The 13,339-nt window shown below is 42.6% G+C and overlaps 1 long non-coding RNA gene across 1 annotated transcript; it reads right to left on the bottom strand.

Moving 5' to 3' along the window:
* Positions 1-790: 790 nt before the first annotated feature.
* LOC112531569 lies at positions 791-13,079 on the bottom strand. Its single transcript, XR_003073434.3, has 4 exons — positions 12,907-13,079; positions 11,450-11,689; positions 2,515-2,771; positions 791-1,369 (listed from the first exon to the last, which is right to left on the bottom strand). It is a non-coding gene; the product is annotated as an uncharacterized LOC112531569 (long non-coding RNA).
* Positions 13,080-13,339: the final 260 nt, after the last annotated feature.

Genomic DNA, 13,339 nt, shown 5'->3' with positions numbered 1-13,339 from the left:
CTTTTGCAGGGCTTTCCCCGTTGGCTGTTCCATACCTCTCAGCTTGCTAGCTATTAGATATCACACTGTTTGCTAAATCACTGTAGTTCCTGGCTCTGAGGAAAGGGATTCTAAACATAAGAAAATCCAGAACCCAGGGCATCCTCTGAGTCCTGCAGCCCTAAACACCTTGCTTATGGGGGAGCACGAAGAATGATGGCTATCCTTGCTTAAGTCATGGGCATCACACCACGCTATGTGATAAAGCAGAAGAGAAGGCAGACGAGAGTAAGAATTTCATGAGTACAGGGAATGAAAGCAAGAAGTGAATATGAGATGGGAGAACCTCAGCTATCAACATTACTGTATTAACTGCATCTATTGCTGTCCTCTGGAAGGGAGGCCCCCTGGGCACAGAATGGGATGCATTTCATCTGCACTGTGAAACTCTCCAGGGGAGGGTGATCACATCCGAACTGCTTGAGGGGAATGGTCAGTGTCCCAAGCTGACTCCAATACTGGGGACTGTTTGACATTGGTGGTCAGGATGGGCTGAAAATGTGCCTGGAGGGATCCTGGTAATTTAGCAATATAGATGACTGAGTCCCAATGCCCAGAAATGCTCCCTGGTATTGTTCAGATTGTTAGCACATGCTTTGCCTTTGGGATCTCATCACCATGGGGATTAGTTGACGTCTGTACCACTGCAATGTGCTAATTGCTGCTTTTAAGAACATAGTCTTCTGAATATTGTAGCTGGAGACAAGACAAAAAGAGCAGTAACTTTCAGAAGTGTGAATGCATTAAAGACAAGGACACTGGTATAATCAGTGGAAGTAAGACATCATTTCAACATGTATCTAATATGGCGCTACAGAAACCACAGTGATTAAGAGAACATTAAAAGGACAATTTAATTGCCTTACAAACCTAATACTGGATGTGTACCTCTTGCCTTTGAGTGGCATTTGTCATACAGTCTCGTAGCATGGGTGTGTAGTGAAAAAGTGGAAGGGGGACAGAATTAAACCAGTAGTGAGATAGGCACTGCCACTGCAGGTTAGCCAAACGCCTTCTGCAGCTTGGTACGTCATCTCTGGCAGTTGTTAGCACAGATACTTTAAAGAAAGGTGCAAAATCCCGCACAGAGTGTAATTATGCCAAGTCTTGCCTGTGGAACAGTTTCTTCTTTACTTCTGGAGATGCATTATGTCTCAGAGCGTGACAGTTTATCCCAGTTTGCATGACTCTTACATTTTTATTCCAGCTTGCGTAAGAGTAGATATGATGATTCATACACATTATTTGGTGCTGTTTTTAGCATTTGTGGAGGAAATGTTAACTGCTCCTTCTTATTCCTTTGATTTTTGTCACTGGTGTTATTATGGGGCTGGTGAAAAAAGAGGCAGAGGCAGGTGCATTAGCAGCATCATACAACACATTTACATTTGTGTATTTTTTTCCTGACTTAAAAAAATCAGTACCTTCAAAAGGAACTACCCAGCATTAGCAAGCCCTGTCTTGCCTTTTGAATTTATCATAGAATCACAGAATCATAGAATCATAGAATCACAGATTCATGGAATGGTTTGGGTTGGAAGGAACCTTTAAGACCATTCACTTCCAATCACCCTGCCACAGGGCAGGAATATCTTCCACTAAATTAGGCTGCCCAGTGTCCCATCCAACAAGGCCTTGAACACCTACAGGGATGATGCATACACAGCTTCTATGGGTAACTTGTGCCAGTGCCTCACCATGCTCATAGAGAAAAACTTCTTCCTTATATCTAATCTAAATTACTTCTTGTCCTCTTACTGCATTCTCTGATAAATAGTCCCTTTCCAGCTTTCTTGTAGGCTCCCCTTTAGGTACTGAAAGGCCACAGTGAGGTCTCCCTAGAACCTGCTCCATGCTGAACAAACACAGCTCTCTCAGTCTGTCTTCATAGAAGAGGTGATCCAGCACTCTGATAATTTTTGTGTCCCTCCTCTGGACACACTGCAACAGCTCCACATCTCTCCTGCACTGAGGGCCTCAGACCTGAATGAAGTATTCCAGATGAGGCCTCACAAAAGCAGAGCAGAGTGGGACAATCATCTCCCTCACCCTGCTGGCCACCTCTCTCCTGATGCAGCCCAGGATACAGTTGGCCTTCTGGGCTGCAAATGCATACTGCTGGTTCATGAACAGATTTTTGTCCATCAGAACCCCCAAGTCCTTTTTGTTAGGGCTACTCTCAATGAGTTTGCCCAAACTACACTTATATCTGGGATTGCCTTGACCCAATTGCAACACCTGGAAGTCAAGGGGATTGCAAACACTGCTGGCTCATGGTGAGTTCACCAGCATCCTTCTCCTCCGGGCTGCTCACAATTGGTTCTCTGCCCAGCCTTATTTGTGTTTACAGGTTAAGCCAAACTTTCTTTCTGTGCTGTGTCATGACATCTGACTTTGTGTCAAGTATGAGGATTAGATGGGAGGTCTGGTGACTTTGAAGTGACTGGAAGTTTCTCTTCAGAAAGCTATGCTCACCTGCCACCTCCAGCTGTGAGCTTCTAACCTATTGTTTGTTGGTTTTGAGGTCTCTCCCGCACTGTGGGTGGGTTAACTAACGATGTTCCTCTGATTCTGCCATCTCCTCTTACCCAAAGAGCCACATTGCTCTCAGGGCCCCTTGATGTGGTCCCATCAATCCATCATCATGTAATATGTTGTGGGCCTTAACACACCCCACCATGCCAGCTTCCTCACCGAGACTGTAGACCTTGTTTCCATTTGCAAGCTTGGATCTGTGAGGAAGGAAGAAATACTTTATGAGTCATCACCCTCAAGAGCTTTACACTTCAAGATGTAAATGTAGGAGGATATTGTTCAGAGGTCTTTCAGTTTGCTCTACAAACTTGCAAATTCAGGTGCAGAAACCAAAACCTTGAATGTCTCTATTTGACTATGTGGAAATGATTATAGTAAAATGCTGACATCTGCAAAACCTTCCATAAAATTTTCACAGTAAGGGAACAGCAAACACAAAGACCCTCAGCTCAAAGCTGGCACAAGAACTGAGCTTCCATTTACCATCATGTGCTTTGCTCTTGTTGATGCCAGTAAACTCCAAGCAAGTTGTCTGCAATAGCAAGTCCATGTGTTGCATAAGTATAAATGACATGTTTTTATGAAGAAGTCCAACACACTGGCTACATCAGAAGGGGAAATAAGTGGAAAAGATGATGAGAATATAGTTCTTAACTGGCGTGTAGCAGAGGGAAAGTCCAACTCCTAATGTATTGTGGAACTATCTGGTAAAAACTTATGCATGCTTTTGGACTCCATTTCATCTGCAGATTAGAATCACTAAAGTTGCCACAGGAGAGGCCAAGCACATTAGTGAAATAACACAAGTACTCCACCCTTGGAAGATCCGTAAATACAGCACTCCAAAACCATCTGTCAGCCCTCCAAAACCTACTGCAGGAAAGGTAAATATTAGTAACAGCTACTAAGATCTAGAAAGAGCAAACAGGGATTTCTCCTGGGTGATGGCTAGTACTTAGACTAAGATATCTGAACAGCTCCTTCTTCTGTGACCAAAGTGAAGAGAGGGCGGATAAGAAATGAGAAAAACTAAGCCAACTCCAAACACTAGAGTCAGCACTTAAAGCTTAGGAGTTTAAGCAAAATAATAATGAATTGTACATTCTCTGTCTTTGGCTCTGAATCTCTAGAGATAACCTGGACAATTTGTTAGGTAATTCTACTCCAGCTGAGAACAACAGTTTCTCTTTTCCTCTTGACGAATTATTTGTGCCTGGAAATTTAGATGCTAGGGGAACTGTAAATACTGCCTGAACCACCTAAAAATCCCAAGATCTTGTAAATTACAAAGCAGTGGAGAGGAAGTTTGTTGACAGACATGAAGGAGATGAGAATGTAAGAACTGCCTTTGATTGATCAGCCTCATGAAACCTTTCTTGTTCTCTTTCAGCCCTTCTGTTCTCCTTGAGAAAGGAGAACAGTTCAACATGACCCCATTTAGTGATGGAAATTTATGATGCGAGTCACTGTATCAAAGACAAGAGAGCATGGAGCATCTTGTTGAAGAATCCATATCGTTTTAGGATGCATGCTCTGGTCAGACTGTGTTATGTCTAGGACTCTAACCTTTCCCCATTGAGGTTTTAGCACTGAAGTTTGAAGTATTTCTGTTAATTTACCAGACCTAGCCTGTCCCAGGATAAGAGGAGCCAGGGCTGAGAGAGAAGCCCGTTACAACAGACAGTGCTGTCATGGCATCATCTTTGATTATCTGTAGTAACAAGGGACTGCTGAGAGTGGTGGCAAGTTGACTTGCAGGCCTCCATGCACATCAGATATGTATCAGATCAGGAGACGAAAGGCCTGTCAGCATCATAACTAATTCTTCTCCTCCTTTCAGCCGGGACACAGTTTTGCTGCATTGCAGACAAATGCTAAATCAGCCTCCTGAGCCAGACACAGCACTCAAGCTTTCAACAAAAGGCCTCAAAGTCCTCTTTGACCTCATCATGGCCAGAAATCTCATTGCTGCCTCTGCCAGGTATGAGCTAATTTTTGATAAACAGATTTTCAATGTGGCTTAGTCTTGATAATCTATATGTATTAGCTACACTTGTCTGTTATCTGCAAACGTAATATTGTCTGCTATTTGTTTAACTTAAATTGTCTCTGGGAGACACCCTGCTAGCAGACTCCATCAGTGAAGTATCTGTGGAGTGTGCATTTGGGTGAAACGAATTAAATGTTTTATGTTAGTTGGTACGTTTAGCTAATATGCCCAAGGTATCCATCCAGGCCTAATGAGAAGAAAATTAGCATTCTCTCTTTTTCTCCAAACTCCTTTCTGTTCATCTGTGAAGTAGAAAGTACTTTCAGGAGAGGCAGTGAAAGAGCCCTGCTGACATTAATGGGAGATGTGTACTTCAGGCAAATTAGAGAGTGCACTTTATGTGGCACATGACATAGGAAGTATCATTGCTTGTCCTGACACTTACTAGTGTGCAACAGCTGAAGGGCTTCCCATGCATGAGGAGTCCTGGCTTAATGAAAAACTTTCAGAGGTGAAATCACAGCAAATTGCACATTAGTCTTTATGAGAAGGTACCGACACGCAGAGATGACCAATGGTTATCTATGTAATGTCATGACTTTTTCTAACATAGATTTCTTCAGTGGTGCTTCAGAAGTTTGGCTTTCTTCCTTTCCTGCCCTTTACAGTGCTGGGGCACTGAACTTGCACTGCTGGACATCGAGGTAGTCCATACTACATATTACATATCATCTCCTCAATAAATGCTGTTTCTTTTTCTGGGTGAGGAACTCTATTCAGCATCCAGTGGTGAACAGGGGTTTGAGTCAAGCAGCTGGAGCTGGAGTACTGTCAAAGGGGTATGTGTCTGGGTTGCAAATATTGGAGAAACTGGAGAACGTGCATGTATGTCTGAGCATGTGATTATAAGTGAGCATAAAGCTACGTTACCTGGCAAAAAGGATAAGAGGCTCCAAAGCCAGGTACTGCAGGACTGTAGGTGTGGGTCAGATGCTGGAGAGATCAGAGCATCTGTGAGGTGACTACTGAAGGGACCAGAAACAGTCATGAGAAGTCATGGCTGTCAGGTGAAGTCCCCGGTGACTGGAAAAAGGGCCATGTCACACCCATTTTTAAGAAGGGTAGAAAGGATGACTTAGGGAATAATTGACCTGTCAGCCTCACCTTGGTGCTGGGGAACGTCATGGAGCAGATCCTTCTGGAAGCTGCACCAAAGCAAACAGAAGTAAGGGAGATAATATGGGATAACAAGCATGACTTCACAAAGGGCAGGTCTTGCCTGACCAAACCTGTCACTTTTTATGGTGTAACTGCATCAGAGCACAAGGGAAGAGCACTGATATTATCCATCTGGACTTCAGTAAGGCCTTTGATGCAATCCTCCACAACATCCGTCTCTCCAGATTGGAAAGATTTTTTGGGTGGACTGTTAAATGGATGAGGAATAGGTTATGAGATTGTACCCAGAGGGTGGTACTCAATGGCTCATTGTCTGAATGGAGATAAGTGACGAGTGGTGTCCCTCAGGGGTCAGTACTGGGACCAGTGCTCTTAAACATTTTCATCAATGACATCAACAGTGAGACAGAGTGCACCCTCAGCAAGGTTGCAGATTACACAAAGCTGTGTGGTGGGATCAACACACCTGAGGGACAGGATGCCATTTAGAGAGACCTGGATAGGCTTGAGCAGTAGGCCCAGGAGAACCTCATGTGGTTCAATAAATCCAAATGCAATGTCTTGTAACTGGGTTGTGGCAATCCCCACTATCAGTACAAGCTGGGTGGTATAAGGATGGAGCACAGCCTGGACGAAAAGGACTTGGGGGTAGTGGTGGATGGCAAGTTGGAAGTTGGCCTTCCTAAGAATTAGCTGGAGGGAGTTGTGTTTGTAAAATCATAGAATCATAGAATGGTTTGGGTTAGAAGGGACATTTAAGATCATCTAGTTCCAATCCTCTAGCTACAGGCAGGAACACCTTCCACTAGATCAGGTTGCCCAAAGCCCCATTCAGCCTGGCCTTGAGTGCTTCCAGGGAGGGGGGCATCCACAGCCTCGCTGGGCAACCTGTTCCAGCATCTCACCACCATCACAATAAATAATGCCTTCCTAATATGTAGTCTAAATCTATCCTCTTCCAGTTTAAAACCATTTCCCCCTGTCATGTCACTAGATGTCCTTATAAAAAGTCCCTCACCAGCTTTCCTGTAGGCCTCTTTCAGGTACTGCAAAGCCACTGTAAGGTCTTCCTGGAGCCTTCTCTTCTCCAGGCTCAAGATCCCCAGCTTTCTCAGCCTGTCCTCGCAGTAGAGGTGCTCCAGCCCTCTGATCATCTTCGTGGCCCTCCTCTGGACCTGCTCATGTAGCTCCATGTCCTTCTTGTTTTTGGGGCCCCAGAATTGGACACAGTACTGCAGATAGGGCCTCACAGGAGCAGAGTAGAGAGGCAGAATCACCTCCCTCAACTCAGTGGTCACACTTCTCTTGATGCAATCCTGGATATCATTGGCCTTCTGGGCTGCAAGCACACACTGACAGCTCATGTTGAGTCTTTCATCCACTGACATCCGCAAATCCTTCTCCTCAGGGTTGTTCTCAAACCATTCTCCACCCAACCTGTATCTGCACTTTGGATTGTCCTAGATGCAGGATCTTGCACTTGGCCTTATTGAACTTCATGAGGTTGGCATGGGCCCACCTCTCCTGTTACATCTGTGTTTATTTCCCACTAACAGACCTTGATCCTGAGCCACAACAGAAAGGGACAGGATTAGGTTTTTTGGGCTGTCTCTGAACAAGTATTTTTGCCTGCCCTTTCAATCAGTATGGCCAACCATGTGTATATACGCACCTTCATGGGTGTGCACACATGCCTGTTGTGGCTATATGTGTGGCCTCACTCCAGGATGGACCTGGGAACACACTCCTGGACTGGCAGCCCCTGCAACAGATTACTTACAGAGGCATGGCTTGTTTTGGTTTTATTTTCATTAATAAACTTTGTTGAGAAAATATGGAATCAATACTAATAAAAAGGAGCATTTAGACTGACTGAGTTTCACTGGAACCCAAAGATGTGACTGAGATATGCAGCTAGGCTTAAAAACCCAGATTGGCTCTGCCACTGGCACTGCTACTGTAGCTTGGACTTCAGTGTGATTTAAATGCATAAATCACTATCCAGGGCCACAGTGGTTCTTGAAAACTCACTGAGGTCCTATGGCCACAGCAACCTGCAGCCCATTGAAATGTGGCCCCACCATCTGTGGCCACATCTCCACATGACAGACAGTGAGAGAGAAGAAGGGGCCAAGGACAGAATGCTGTGATAGAAAAGCCAGAGATGAGAGATTGCTTTACCCATCCATACACAGGGCAGGAAATGTCCCAGCAGCTCTTTGAGCCTCTTTCTCCACTTGAATACACAAAATGAATAAGAAGAAATAATTTAACAATAGGGCTCTGTGTGATTCAAGCCACAATACTATGTGTGTCACAAACGAAAAAGCTTTTGTTTCTATTTGGCGGGTATCCACGAATCACAGTGGCCGCAAAGATTTTAACCAACATTTGCACCATCTTTGACAGTCCGCAGATATCCCCCACTGCCAGTTAATTTCCAGTCTGATCTGGTTTAGCGAGGAGACATTGCATACTCTCTTCTACCTTACATAGTATTGTTGCTTTTTAAAAAAAAAAAAAGAAAGAAAAAGTTTTGTGCAGAAAGGGAGTGAAATGGTGCTATTGGGAATTGGTAATATCGCCAACTGGCTCAGTGGTATTTTTGCAGCCAGATACAATGACTCTAAAAGGAACAAAGCAAAAACACCCTAATATTTCCTCCACCGCCCTGTTGTCCCAAATGGCTGAGTCTAATCTATATAATAAGGAGTATAACTTCCAGTCCAAGGAATTATTTGAACGTGATGTGCTGAGAAGTGTACTGAAGACAGTGAATAACCACCCTTCTCCCACTGAGCTGTTCACTGATTTTATCATTATATTACTGCACTGTGTTTCTTTGGACCACCAAGCTGATTGATCCCATCCAGCTACACTACGCCTAAATGACTTTCAGTCTCTTGAATTAAATGTCTCCTCAATTCAGAAATCACTTATTTCACCAGAAGTGGGGCCTCTTCTGGCAGGCACCTGACATAGACTGGGTCCCTTGGTGTGCAACACTGCTTTCATTATTTTGCAGGTCATAGATTTTAAGAAGTGGTCTCACCATGAGCCTTCAAGCCAATGTCGTTTTTGCATGGACCACAGGACTTGCTGACATCAGTTCCTGCTTCAAGTCCAAAGACAGTGGTTGGAATAAAACAGATCATTTTGGAAATATTTCCAGTATACACATTCTCAACCCAGTATTAGTTGTTCCAATGATTGTTTTTATTTCCATTTTTAATTAATTTTAATTAAAAATTTATTTCCAACTGCAATCATTGGAGCTTGTTGTGTCTCTTTGTCTGCCACACTGAAACAACATCTACAGACAGCTGTTAACTTAAAGAAGGCTATAGGTTGTAATCAAGCCAAATTCTGCTTTGGTGATCCCTTTAGACCTTTCTCTACCAGGTACATTTCCCAGTCCAGAATATTCTTGAGCTGTGTTTCTGAATGATCTCAGGAACATCAACACCCTTTCTTCCTCAGCTCTCTCTCCTGCTAAGCACACAAACATATACACACCAGAAATATCTTTAAACTGTGACTGTATCCGTTGTGCAAGCATATTCAGAAACCAGAGGTTGCCTATCATCAGTGCATCTGGCATGTGCCCATTCAATCTATATTACTCTTGTTGCCTGATTCATATCTTGTGCAGTACCAAGTTGAAACCCTGGGATCAGTGCTGGGCTGATAGGTCTACAAATTATCCGGGCTGTGCCATTTATCATGCAAGCTCTCTCCCAGGCATCTGGAACATCCCCAGTGTGTTAAGATTTATTTTCTTTGGCCACATTTTTTTTCAGTCTGCTGGATACAGGTTACTCAGCTCTTTGCCTGACTTTATTATCTGCAGTTTAACCTCCTCTTTGATTACAACTAGGACAAAAAGTATGTGATAACTGTTCATTGACATGAATAAATGATGAGGATTTTTTTCCCCCGGATATAAAACATAAATATTACAGAATAAGCCTCCTTTTACTTTTTATTATTGTCAGTTTTACTATTTCCATCTTGTAATGGACTCACGTCATTGTTAAGATCCTTTATGTTCTGGAAAGACTTAAATAAAATTCCAAGCATACAACAAAATATTCAACAGGCAACTTTCCTCTGCTCTGCTTGTCATGGTTCTACTTGTGACCTGTTGCTCCTTTTAGCAATTTTCCCTAAATCCTACCTTCTAATTTACATATATTCTCCTTAAGTGTTTTTGTTTTTTCTCTTGGGATCCATGTACACATATGCATGAGAAGTTTTACTTCCCTTCTGAGGCAGGCTATTTAATGACTGCAGATTTCTTTCCTGGGTGTGGTTTCTTGGGCATCCACTTAAGTATTATCCAATGATTCTCAATCATCATTCAGATTTTCCTGTTAATAAAATCCTTTTCCCAGTTGAATTTCTCCCAGCATTGTTTTCAGCTAAAATGAAATTTGCTCTTTAAGGCACAACTAATATCCTTTATTGGATTGGACTTCATTCTGTTTGGAGATAATAAATATAATCCCACTGTCGGCAGTTATTACTCATCTTATAATCAGTCTCTCTGCTGTGGAAAAGGGAAGATTTAATTTAGATTTCCCACTTGGATGTAGCACTGAAATTGTCATCTATAGTGCTTGGAATGGTTGCCTTCTTCTCAGGGTGCTTTAGCACAGAAAATTCGGATGAGTTTAGAAAACCAGGGTATGTCAAAGATATAAATTAAAAAAAAAAAAAAGGAAAAAAAATAGCCAAGAAAACAGGTTATTATCCTTTCTAGAGGTCCATCAAATCTTTTGCTGTTGGCTAAAGCATGCAGCAAGATCATTATTATGTGGTACACCATACATTTTCAGAATATACATCACCACCACCATGTGCAGATCCCCAAGCAAACGAGACCCAGACCTGGTGGGCCAGAGAAGACTGGAGTCATGTCACCCCAGCACCTTTCCTGCATCATTGGATGTCAGTGCCCATCATCTTCTTCCTATGAACCCAACCCCAGCCTCCCTCACCCAACCCCAGCCTCCCTCAGAGCCCAGCTGACTTCCTACAACTGATTTCTACTTAGTGTTTGCCTTGCATGCAAGGTCACTGAAGACCCTCCCCTAGCTCTCTCTTCTTGAACAAGTCATTATTTATTTATTTATTTATTTATTTTATGGAGAAAGATATATATATGTACATACATGCATATTCTTATATATAGTATACATATAAGGCAATATATACTATTATTTACTATAAATAAATATAGTAGTAAATATATACTAGTAAATAAATACTATATATATACTATATAAATAAATATATACTAGTAAATATATACTATATATTTACTGTATATAAGTATCCTTTGCCTCTTTTCCCAGCTGACTGTATGCTAAAGAAAGCACCTGCTGGCCCCTCTGGGAGCCAGAGTCGCACAATGTTTTACAGATTTTAGTAGGCATAACACTTTCAGAAGCTCACAACACATTACCATCATCTTACTACTGCCTCCCAGGAGAATACAGTGAGGGAGAGCCTCATTTACAGAAAGGGATCCCCTCTGATGTTGAAACCAAAATTACCTGTCCTCAGGTACACCCAAAAGCTGCTAAGTAAGATGCATTATTAATATACAATGTGCCCAATTTTGTCCTTTATTGTTATCAGCATAGGAAGAAAAATTAAAAAGGAACAAATACCTAAAGAAAGGTTCACAAACACAGTACTTACCACCATGCCCTGTGAGTTCCTGTGTCTCCACAGTACAGAAAGACAAGGTAAATATAACACAAGTAGGAAGAGCAGATCTTGGAGCTTGCTTTGTGTCTAAGGGATGAGCCTTTTCTTGTCCATCATTACTTGTCACTCTCTCTGTTTCACTTTTGGAGTCCAGTTACTCAGTAGTACATGCAAAAGTTGGTATTATTTTCTGCCACAGATTTCCTCAAACTTGATATTGTATTTTTCATGCTGTGGTGGAGAGTGATAGATGATGCATTTTTGGGGAGACCTGATAGCAACCTTTCAGTACATAAAGGGGGTCTGTAAGAAAGAAGGGGACAGACTCTTAAGCAGAGTCTGTTGTGATAGGACAAGGGAAAATGGTTTCAAACTAAAGCAGGGGAGATTTAGATTGGTTATAAAGAAGTTTTTTACAACAAGGGTAGTGAAGCACTGACACAGGTTGCCCAGAGAGATGGTTGATGTCCCATCCCTGAATGCCTTCAAGGTCAGGCAGGATGGGTCTCTGAGCATGCGATGTAGCTGTAGGTGTCCCTGTTCCTTGCAGAGGAGTTGGACTACATGGCCTTTAAGGGTCCCTTCCAACTCAAACAATTTTATGATTCTATTTTTTTCTTTTTTGGGGCATGCTGTCACTCCCAGGAGCAGCCTCTGTTTGCACAAAGGGCCACCAGTAGCCAGTTCAACAGCCTGGCAGCACAGGCAGGCACAGACACTCACCTCCACCGACAGTGACTAATGAACAGTTTTCATGTCAGAACAGTGATATTTCTGGCTGAGTGGCTTTTTACCCATTCTTTTTTTTTTTTTTTTTTTTTTTTTGATACAAAAGCCATGGCATAAAGATAAGAGGCAGAGCACTTAAGACATGTTTACAAAGATTAAACCACTGACTTGGCTTTAGTTAAAGTAAATTCTCCTGCTTCCCACAGTGCAAAGAAGGTTTACAAAGGGAGGACTGGCAAAGGTTGCTTCGTCTTCTTTCCTGGCACTGTCTTTTGGCTCCAAAAACAAATGCAGGACTTAACCACATAAAAGAGCGGTAAGGTATAAGAACTTTTTGAGGGGTTTGACATCTGACACATTCCTAATCTATCCGGGTGGGGTTTAGATCAGCTGCAGTGCTCCTGTCATGATAGGGCAATTTAATGAGCCTGAAATTCCAACTTCCTTCTGGAGGTGTGGAATTACAGAGCTCTGCCCACAGGCCCTTTGCTGTTTAGGCCCCAGAAATTGTACTGCATCATAGGCTAAAGCACTCTCATTCACCCTAAGGTTGTGACAGGGAGGTAGACCTGAGGGTGGCTTTAGTGGGAAAATTGCACAACTGTTGTCATAGCGCAGAGCTATTCTGGACTTTCAGTCAGGAAGGTAAGAATGACAGGAAGGTAAGAATGACAGTGCTTTTACACTGTAAACACAGTGTTAGTGAGGGCTTAGCTTACCTGGCAGCAGGGCCTGGTAGGATGATCACAGACAGCATGGGAGGGACTATCCATAGGGTTAGTGTTGTCAGGAGAGAAGTCCTAAAAAGATAGGTCAAAGAATTAATAGATAAGGGTCCCCAAGAAATACATGTAAAGAGCTCAACTATGGCTGGAAGTCTTGTAAGACTAGCATTCATCTATGAACAATTCTGCACCACTTGCAGAAAGATTGTCTTAGCTATGACAAGAGAGGAGGGAAGGGCAAACAAGACATGTACCACTAAAATGGAAAAGGAAGCAGATTAAACAAATTATGCACTTAATAGACTGTTCCTCTCAGAACTGATTGTAACAAACAGCGATGTAATAGTAGTAAACACAAACATTAGAAAAGGAAAATCTGTCATTAAAGACAGTTTTGGGAGAGGCAGCCCAGAAGAAGACACGATGG

Source organism: Gallus gallus, chromosome 1 (genome assembly GCF_016699485.2).
Source record: "Gallus gallus isolate bGalGal1 chromosome 1, bGalGal1.mat.broiler.GRCg7b, whole genome shotgun sequence".
Classification (NCBI taxonomy): domain Eukaryota; kingdom Metazoa; phylum Chordata; class Aves; order Galliformes; family Phasianidae; genus Gallus; species Gallus gallus.
Note: the sequence above shows the minus strand (reverse complement) of the source record. Positions and strands in the feature narration are given on the sequence as shown.